The following is a 9,276-nucleotide window of genomic DNA, read 5'->3' as shown; positions in this document are numbered from 1 at the left end:
CTACTTAAAAATGTAGTTAAGTTAGTTACTCTGCCCTTGATAAAACTTTAAAAAGATTTCTTATCATTTTCTCTACAGTGTGAATAAATCGTCTAGAACCACCTCATCACTCATAGATGGATAAACATCCACTAGTTTCTTAAAGAGACACTGTATGAATTTCTCTGTGCCGCAGTGGGATCTGAACTGGGCGACACTGACACACCGTCTTTCGTTCTACCCTTCCATCATAGCTGTGAACTCCAGCACTCTCGCCCGCATCTACTTTTTTATGATATGAGATTCATGATAGTTGTCAGGTCGTTCTAATATATATAAGGTTACGTGACATCACACTCTTGATATATTCGATTTCCTTTTGAGCGTTTCGGGTGGAGGGTGTCAGCGGCGCTTGACACACTTTGTGCAGGGGGCAGAAGGCTCCGCACCAGCTCTCCTTTTGCTCTTGTCCATCGGAAAAGAAAAAGAGCGAATGGGGCAAATTAAACTGTCAAAAAGGGAATTGTTCTGTCATCAGCATACCTTCGGCTCCACTGGTGTTGCAACATCAAGCGCGTTTCTAATTCTGCATCTTCTGCAATTCAGAGGAAGCGTGATGGACTGTACAGTACGTGCCGACGGGAGACTCCGAAGTCTATGATTGACGGTGATGATCAGTTAGAGGAGAAGAGGACTTGTAGCCGCGGGTCGTGACCTTTCACATCAGGTTAAACCACTGATCCTTCTCAAGATGGAGAAACACGCTGTCCTACGGGAACAATCAGACAATCGGTTCATCGTTTTAAAGAGGGTCAACACGAGAAGGGAGGATGAGAAATGTTTAAGAGGCCATCTTTATGATAGGTTTGGTATTCAAAGAAATAAATTACAAGTAGGGCTGTCAAACAGCATCCAGAATAAAAGTTTGTGTTCACATAATATATGTCTGTGTATTCATGTGTACTCATTCACTCAGAAAAACACACATATATGCATATATTTAAGAATTTAAATTATGGTAAATATAAATAAATGCATGTAAATATTTCCTAAATATGTATACATGTATGTGTATGTGTTTATAATACGAAAATAATATGCATAGTATACAGACATATTAAATATGTGAACACAAACTTTTATTCTGGATGCGATTAATCGACAGCCCTTAATACAAAACAAATAAACATAGTGACAGAAAATGTGTTTCCAGAGGTACAAACCCGAACTTGTGATCGAGTGAAATTTCTTAAATTTCTAAGAACATAATTAATTCATAAAAACAAAGAAATAGTAAAAAATAGAAAATGAAGCTTATTTTAGGACAATTACGTTTTTGTACATCACCCACCCCAAAATTCTCATCACCACATCGCAAAAAGATCAAACGTAATAATACTTCTCATCATCAGTATGCTTGTTTTGTTTTCACATAAAAATATCCATAAAAAATAATGCCACAATAACGTTCCGAACACAAAATGCAAAAAAAATCATAGTCTTTTCGCCCCATTCATTACTCTCCTAAGACACATGATCCAACCTCAAACACAGCACACCGCAGTCTAATAAAGACACCACCGCTGACCCGGACAGAAGATCCGTCCTCTCAGGACCGACCGTCCCTGTGCTAACACACAGCCTAATGACACCAGATTTGTGAGACGCATAAAGAATGTTGTGAACAGCCAGGCATGTTGCTTTAAGTCCTGCCTGTGTCAGCGGCACAATTGCCTTACAAATCCCCCCGTGAAGACCTCCGTCTCCACAGCCCACCCCCCGCTCGCACCTTGATTACTCTTAAGGGCTGGTAATCTTCGACATACACAAATACCGGCACAGTCAGACCCAAAGCTAAGACCCACACGCACTTACACACTCAGTAGATGGGAAATTACTGTAATTCCCCACTGAGGTTTGGGTGCAAACGCTGTCCCCCCACCCTTACGAATGCCGCTCTCCAAATCCATGTTTAGTGGCTGCTGTAGATAAGAGCTAAGCACAGGCCGACACTACAATTGACGTGTATCCCCCTTTAGTTGAAGGATACGGGAGAAAGGCATTATCCAGCTCTATTAGCGTTCTGTTTGAGTGGAAAGTGTTACCGCAGTAAACACAGCACGCGTCGCCCTGGGACAGAAACTTTTAACTGTATTTTTTCTTATTTGTTTAATGGTTGATGTGTTTGTTTGCCTCTAAGATTAGCGTTCTTATATTTGTGTTTAGATTTTATACCAACTGGCTTTGCTCGCATCGAATAAAAGGGAAATAACTGATGGCTGTCAATTAAACCAGATCGGAAATTGTGTCCCAAAAGCTGTCTACATAGGGAGCTGCCTTCTTAGACTACATCCTTGTTATGATGGTATGACTGCTTTGAAACACTAACTGCTTTAATTGCTGCTTTTCAGAAATGAATAAATTGTAATACACAATGTATATACAAAGCTGTGCAATGCATCCTGGGATGCCAAAAAAATGAACATTAAAGTAATAGTTCACCCGAAAACAAACAATCTGTCATCATTTGTTCATCTTCATGTAATTTAAACCTAAATATGACTGAAGAAAAAAAGAAGATAGGCTATTTTGAAAAATGTTTTAGTGGTTTTGTGTCCATACAATGGAAGTCAATGGGGTCAAATGTTGTTTGGATACCAACATTCTTCAAAATATCTTCTTTTGTGTTGTGCAGAAGGAAGATAGTCATACATGTTTGGAATGACACGAGGGTGAGTAAATGATGAGAAATTTCATTTTTGGGTGAACTATCCTTTTAATAGACATAAAAACAATGGACACACATTAAGTTTTCACACGAAGGAATCAATGTAGTCAGAAAATTGTATTATTGAAAAATATACCAGCAAATGCCTCGTATATAAACGTTTTCTGACACTCCGAAGCATGGCTGGTTTCTTTAAGGCCTCTGCACTGCATCATGGGTCACGGTCGCACGACAGCAGGCAATATCGTCCCTGAGAGTGGCTGCATTTCAGGCTTCCCACCGGATGATTGCGTGACCGTGTAAAATCCATGCTGGTCTCAGGCGGCTAGAGAAAGAGAGAGCGAAAAAGGGGGGTGTGATGGCGGTTTATTCAGCATACGGGGTAAATGAAATCTCCACCACGCATAGGTGAGCTCCCGCAAGACTGCGGTTTAAATTCATAGACACTGTGCATATGAGAACTCTGAAACAGAGAGAAGCGGCGGGTCGCCTGAGTCAAGAGTGTTTGGAGCCGCCGAGAGCGCTTTATTAAAGATGAATCAAAGACAAATAAAATAAATGTCAGCACACGTGTTCAATTACAGACGTTTGCCGTGGTGCATTGAAGTGGAGCAAGGTGCTAATCACTCTAATCGATATGTAAATGTAAACTACACCGAACGACATATCCTCCCGTGACCATATGTCTATGTTTAAGCTACATTAAAGAGCCACTAAAGACATGTTTCTCCCACATGCCGTATTGCAAGTTGTGACATTTATTTGAACTCCCCAGAATAGAAAAATATGAAGGCAGAAGAGTAAATAAAAGTGACATTTTCACCTGTTCTGCAATATTCCTACGTTTTTAATGAATCGGGCAGGTTCGTAGACTTGGCAGAAAGTATTTTGGGAACTCTTAATATTATGGTCCGCTGTCTCCTGACGGATGCATCTTCAGTGACACGCAAACGACCTCAGAGAGAATAGGTTGGGTTACTTTTAAAGATCAACCAATAAATCCTTTGGATATCCAATAACTGATATACATTATTATAGTTTTATTTTGTGAACAATAAAATCATAATATTCATGAATTTTATAATATGTGACGTTCATGTGCAAAAACAGATTTTTTTTATTGTGCATTCCAAATAATATCAGTCAAACTGCAGTTGGTTTGTTTTGATTAAGTAATAATACCTAAAAAATACAGCTAACTAAGACAATAAAAACGTGATAACATGATGAAAAACAAAACATTTTCATTTACAGTACAAAATATATATTCAGGGAACATTCACAGATTCCGAGAATTTGATAATTAGTAGGCTATTATTGTTGTTGTTTGTAATAAATTATTATTACTATTAATGTGCTAATAAAAGTTTTATGTAAAACCTCTGTTGCCATTTTTTTTACTTTTTTATGTAAACTGTTAAAAGGGGTGTTCCGGCCAATCCATCCAGTGTTCACTATAGCAGTTCAAAATATATAGGCTATTAGTACTGTATGGGAAGATATCCAAATACATTCATTAAAAACTGTACAATGTCACGCAATATTGTATTAGGGACTAACATAACATTTAAACGTAGTTGATGAATCATGTGCCAAAACATGTTTGAGTTTAAAGGTGCAGTTTGTAACAATTTTGCAGTAAAATATCCAAAAACCACTAGGCCAGTGTTATATATTTTGTTCAGCTGAGTACTTACAATATCTCAAATGTTTCCAACTATTTGTAAATCGTGAGAAAATCGCCATTCTAAACAGTGACACAGTGCTGTGCAGTCGCCTGTCAATGGCGTCATATCCGCGTTCCCCTTTGTTACCGCCTTTACTGACGCAGAAACCGTCGTAACACCAACAGCGTCGTGGACAAATGCGGAAGTAGTGTATAGCTTCTAGCAAGCCACTAGCTTGTTTCGAGCAGTCACTTATTTATGGACCACAATTATACGCAACAATTATAAAACTGTATTACTTTACCTCATCCGCTAACATGGTTTTTCATTCCCATCTGATTGATGGCCATCAGCGGTGGAGTTGAAGACAACAGATCCCATCATCCCACGCTCCTTCACAGCGTCATCAAGCTACGGCATTGTTGTTGTTTTGATCGTGCGCCCTCTAGCGGCGGTTTTTACAAACTGTAGCTTTAATAAAATGGTATTATGCACCCTCTAGTGTACAATGGCAAAATGTCGATATTAAATTACCTGTTACAAAATAACGTTTGCGTCAATCTTGAGTGAACACTCAAACACTCTGCATTTATAAATAAAAAAACTAAATTCGCTCACATTCTGTCACAACTCAACTGTTATTTCCGGAGCGAGAGCTCAGTCTTATCGTCCATTAACACGACTTTAAACTACATTCTCTGATTCACCTGCACCGTATTCACGATTTCTGAATAACAATGCTGTGGAAGTAATCCACTCAATTTCGTTCATACCGCCTAAATTTTGGAACGCGTAAACGCGAGTCCTCGGCGCCTGCGTCTATCCCACAACCCACCGCGAGAACCTGTCGCTGGGCCATTGAAATGAATTGGAAAAGCTCGCTGGTCGTTGAAAATTCCATTCCCATTAAAAAAAACAGTGACGTCGATTTCGCAAATTTTAGCGGGCGTTTGAAATGTACCTTACCTGGCTTTTATGCATCAAAGATGACGTGGATACAGCATTGAAGCCTGTGCACACAGTAGCGCTGGAGTGTAGCGTCTTTCAGGGAGAATCTGAGGTAATGTATATGATAAGGGTTCATTTTAAAACTATGACAGCTGTCAACAAAAGCTTTAGTTTATTTAGGCTGTGATCTTGCATTAAGTTTTCTTTCAGAATGGAATTTACATAAACAGTTGTCAGAAAAAAAGATTGCATTAACCCATACATCTATAATCTTAGGAAAAGATTGATTGATGGACCGAGTTGACATGTCTGATCAGGTGATCTCTCTCTATTGTTAGGTATTCGTTGTATAAACATATACAAAACATTAAAGCATAGATGCTTTACCCACAAAGTTTTTTCAAAACGTTTGATTATATTTTTTGATTTAGTATTTCAGGAGAACATTTATCATTAAGCAATAACAATCAGGTGTGGTTTTTATATGAAGCCCTACAGTACACATCATGGGGATGTTTAATAATGTTTGCACCTTTACTTTAAAATGATGCATTTCACACGTAAAAGTTTTTGTTTATTTTGGAAATGGTTGTCTCCTGGTGTACAGTAGTAAAGTAGTTCTTTAAAAAAACATATTACAGTATGTACATTTATTTACATTTATGCATTTTGCAGATGCTTTTATCCGAAGCGACTTACATTGCATGATACTATACATTTGTTTTTGAGTACGTGCAATCCCTGGGATCGAACCCATGATCTTGGCGTTGCTAGTGCCATGCTCGAACCACCGAGCTACAGGAAAGGAATTTAATATTTGGCCCAATATTAAATAAACTACGATCTGTTGCTTATTTAAGTGTTAACCTCTCGCTTTCATTTTTTCTTCCACCTTTCGTACCGTCTTTTAGAAGAAGCAAATGCATCCCAGTCTTGTTCACAGTCACGACTGATTTCAGAGAATTAAGGGTCTATGCTGCGAGGCTGTGTGAATCTGCGGTGCTCTGGGACATGTAAACCCCAGTTATTTCTCCAAATTCACAATTCCGACTGCTGACCTGCGTGTTCCCTCAGCGTCCCCTTAAGATGACGAGCGTCTTACACTGCGCTTTGGTAAATCATGCAAACAAGAGTGGAAAGGGACGCAGTCGTCCCCTCTGCCTTCCACTACGCTCAGAAAATTGATTTACAAACCACACAGGTCCAAAAGATGAACTTGCGGTATGTCGGAGAGGAAATGAAGCTGTTCGGTGAATGAGGACCACGCTGAGGGTTTGAACATTCATGAATTCTGTTACCAAACTAATTCACCGCATGATAAACTTTCAGGAATTTTAAAGGAATTTTTGTGGGTTAAACTCAGTCTACAGTGAGAATTTCCTTAAAACAATGTGCAGTGTGCTTGTTAAAGTTGTATTGTTTTTTATTAATTCTTCTGTGAAGTAAACAGTTATTTTTAGGTGGATCTGCTTTTAAGTCTTGTGGGTGAAGTTTGTGCCATTTGTGCTTTTTGATGAAATCAACACATATATTTTCATTTTTTGCAAACTGAGAGCCAAGTTTTTTCTGTAGTTGTAACCAGCATGTCACAGTTGCTGTCGATACAGCTGAACTTAAATTGAACCTGAAAACTAAATTGTCTTATATATCATGAGGCCAAACGTCAACAAAAAAGTCCAGAAAGCTAGTTTCCAGAAAGGAAACTCGACATCAAAACAAAGCCAACATGTCATCCCTGTGATGTTAACAAATGCCTCAGTCATACGTCTGAACACATTTAACATTCATAAAACACATCCGATATGCGCCGTTCCTAATTTAGCGTCTGCAGTCGTTTTTTAAATCGGCCTTTGTACATTTATTCCTTACAAGGCTGCCAGAGCGCCTCTTTCCACCAACAAAAGCAGTTAAAATCAGTGATTGCTTTCAGAAACTTTAATTGCGACAGGAAAATGCCATTCTTCCATATAATAGATTCCAATTGTTTCAGCATTATCTACCGTGCAAATAAAATCTACTGTATTCCACAATATTCCCTGGATTAATCACTCTCAAAATTCTAATATGCTCTTGAAATGGCGAATAAAAAACGTGCGCCGTTGTTGACGTGGTAGAAGCTCTTGGGTTTTTTTCTTTATTTCTTTCTCTCGCTCTCTCTCTCGCACACTTTGAGCTATTATTATGCATATCCAGGTAGAAAGTTAATTAACCCAAAGCTTAAGCTAATTATGATAGCAGAATGCTATCAACCAAACACTTTCAGTCAGACAGCTGTCCAGAATTTCATTTGCTAATCATTTGTCTTTTGCTGGAGCATATGGTTGGTTTTCATGCTATCAGAGGCACAACAAGCAGCTGAGAATCATTAACTAAAAACAATGTGCATAAAATCAGGGGTAGCTTTAGCCAGACAAAAAGCCGAATCCTTAGCCTTTAAAAAAAATCATTGTTTGTCAGCCCTTGCCACTTAGAAATTTAAGCTGATAGCACAGTGTATGTGTGACTGGAATCCTGATATGCCAATGTATTGTTTATATTTACATGCAAATGAGGGGGCATGTTTATTGTTTATGCGTGCAGTGTTAAAAAGACGCCAGCCTATTGCGGGAGTATTTAAGCATGGACGTATCAAAACACATTTTTCCATTAATTAATTAAATATATTTTTGTTCACACCGAACATTTTCGTATTTGATGGTTGTAAGGTCATGTTTGTTTTAAAAGAGACACTCCAAAGTCTAATTAGTTTTTCGCATGTGCTACAGGAAATGACACAGATGGACTGAATTAATTTGGTTCCCTCCATTTCTCGGAGACGAGAGAGCTCTAACAGACGCAGACGGGGAACGACGCGTAGCGGCTGTCCTCTTGCGTTTTCTGTCCTGAGGATAAATGATGCAAGGTCATGTTTACCTTTAATCTTCGCGGCCTGCATGTAATGACATCTGAAATATTGTTGCTGTGGCATTTACACTGATAAAGTTGGCAGGTTTATTTGCTATGTGATTGGACTCAAATAATCGCATGATAAATGCATTAAAATCTATATCTAAGCAAGTAAACTCACAGAAACCGTTTATTGTAATTGTAATGAGTAGTGACTTCCAAGACTTCCTTGTATATCAGTTTTATAGCTATAATCTTTGTCATGTATTTAAGTTATGACATAATTAAGAATAAAACCCGCTCGATGCTTTATCGTGTCTTAAAAACGGCGGTGGCTAACAAGTTGCTTAAAGCATCTACTTCCTTTGGCGGAGATGTTAAACGTCATCTCGCGTATAAATCTCCCAAATAATGCAACATGGACACAAAACTCTAAAAACCTGGATGGATATTCATTCACAGAGTAATTACTCACCAGGAAACACGTTTTTATTAAAGTTTTTAAAAGTTGACGTAGGCTTGGTGGTGGTGATGTTGATATCGAGCGACCATAGTTTAGTCTGTTTAGCGTCATGTTAGCTTTTTAATTCTGGTGATTGCATTTAGGCTTCAAAAATAGCAGATATTGTGTTAGTTTGTAAAAAGATTATCCCGATAGACAAAAAGTGTAAGTATCATAAACCTTTGTTAATCACAGCGCTTGTTTATGGTGGTTTTGATCACGTGGAGTTCTGGAGAAAGTTCATCCTGTAATGTGTTGTCATCCTACATGTCTAAACTTCTTTCTGATCTAAACTTCATTTAAGTAGATCATTTGATTTGACTTCATTGCTATTCATTTTTACTGCCACTCCATTTATCATTTAGGCCTATTATTGTGTTTGGCCAACTTTATTTGTTCAGTTTTTACTTTCATTTGGCACTTTGAACTGATTTGAATTGAGTGTTCAAATTGAAACAGTCAATATGCATACATTAACATATTTATCATTTGAATTATTTGCATACATTTAACCTCTTTGTGCTTCATCTTACCCTGCCTCAAAAAATTCCTCCAAACAGGAAAAA

At 38.1% G+C, this 9,276-nt stretch overlaps 1 long non-coding RNA gene across 1 annotated transcript in view; it reads right to left on the bottom strand.

Annotated features, from left to right (window-relative positions):
* Window positions 1-647: 647 nt before the first annotated feature.
* Window positions 648-9,276, bottom strand: part of LOC130568752 (uncharacterized) — a 32,148-nt gene continuing 23,519 nt past the window's right edge. Inside the window, exons 2-3 of the long non-coding RNA XR_008964752.1 lie at window positions 2,844-3,032; window positions 648-748 (exon numbers count right to left, since the gene is read on the bottom strand). This is a non-coding gene — a long non-coding RNA (uncharacterized LOC130568752). The remainder of the gene's footprint in view (window positions 749-2,843; window positions 3,033-9,276) is intronic.

The sequence above is a fragment of the Triplophysa rosa genome, linkage group LG18 (genome assembly GCF_024868665.1).
Source record: "Triplophysa rosa linkage group LG18, Trosa_1v2, whole genome shotgun sequence".
NCBI classification, from domain to species: domain Eukaryota; kingdom Metazoa; phylum Chordata; class Actinopteri; order Cypriniformes; family Nemacheilidae; genus Triplophysa; species Triplophysa rosa.
The sequence above is the reverse complement of the archived record's forward strand: the minus strand, read 5'-3'. Positions and strand labels throughout refer to the sequence as shown.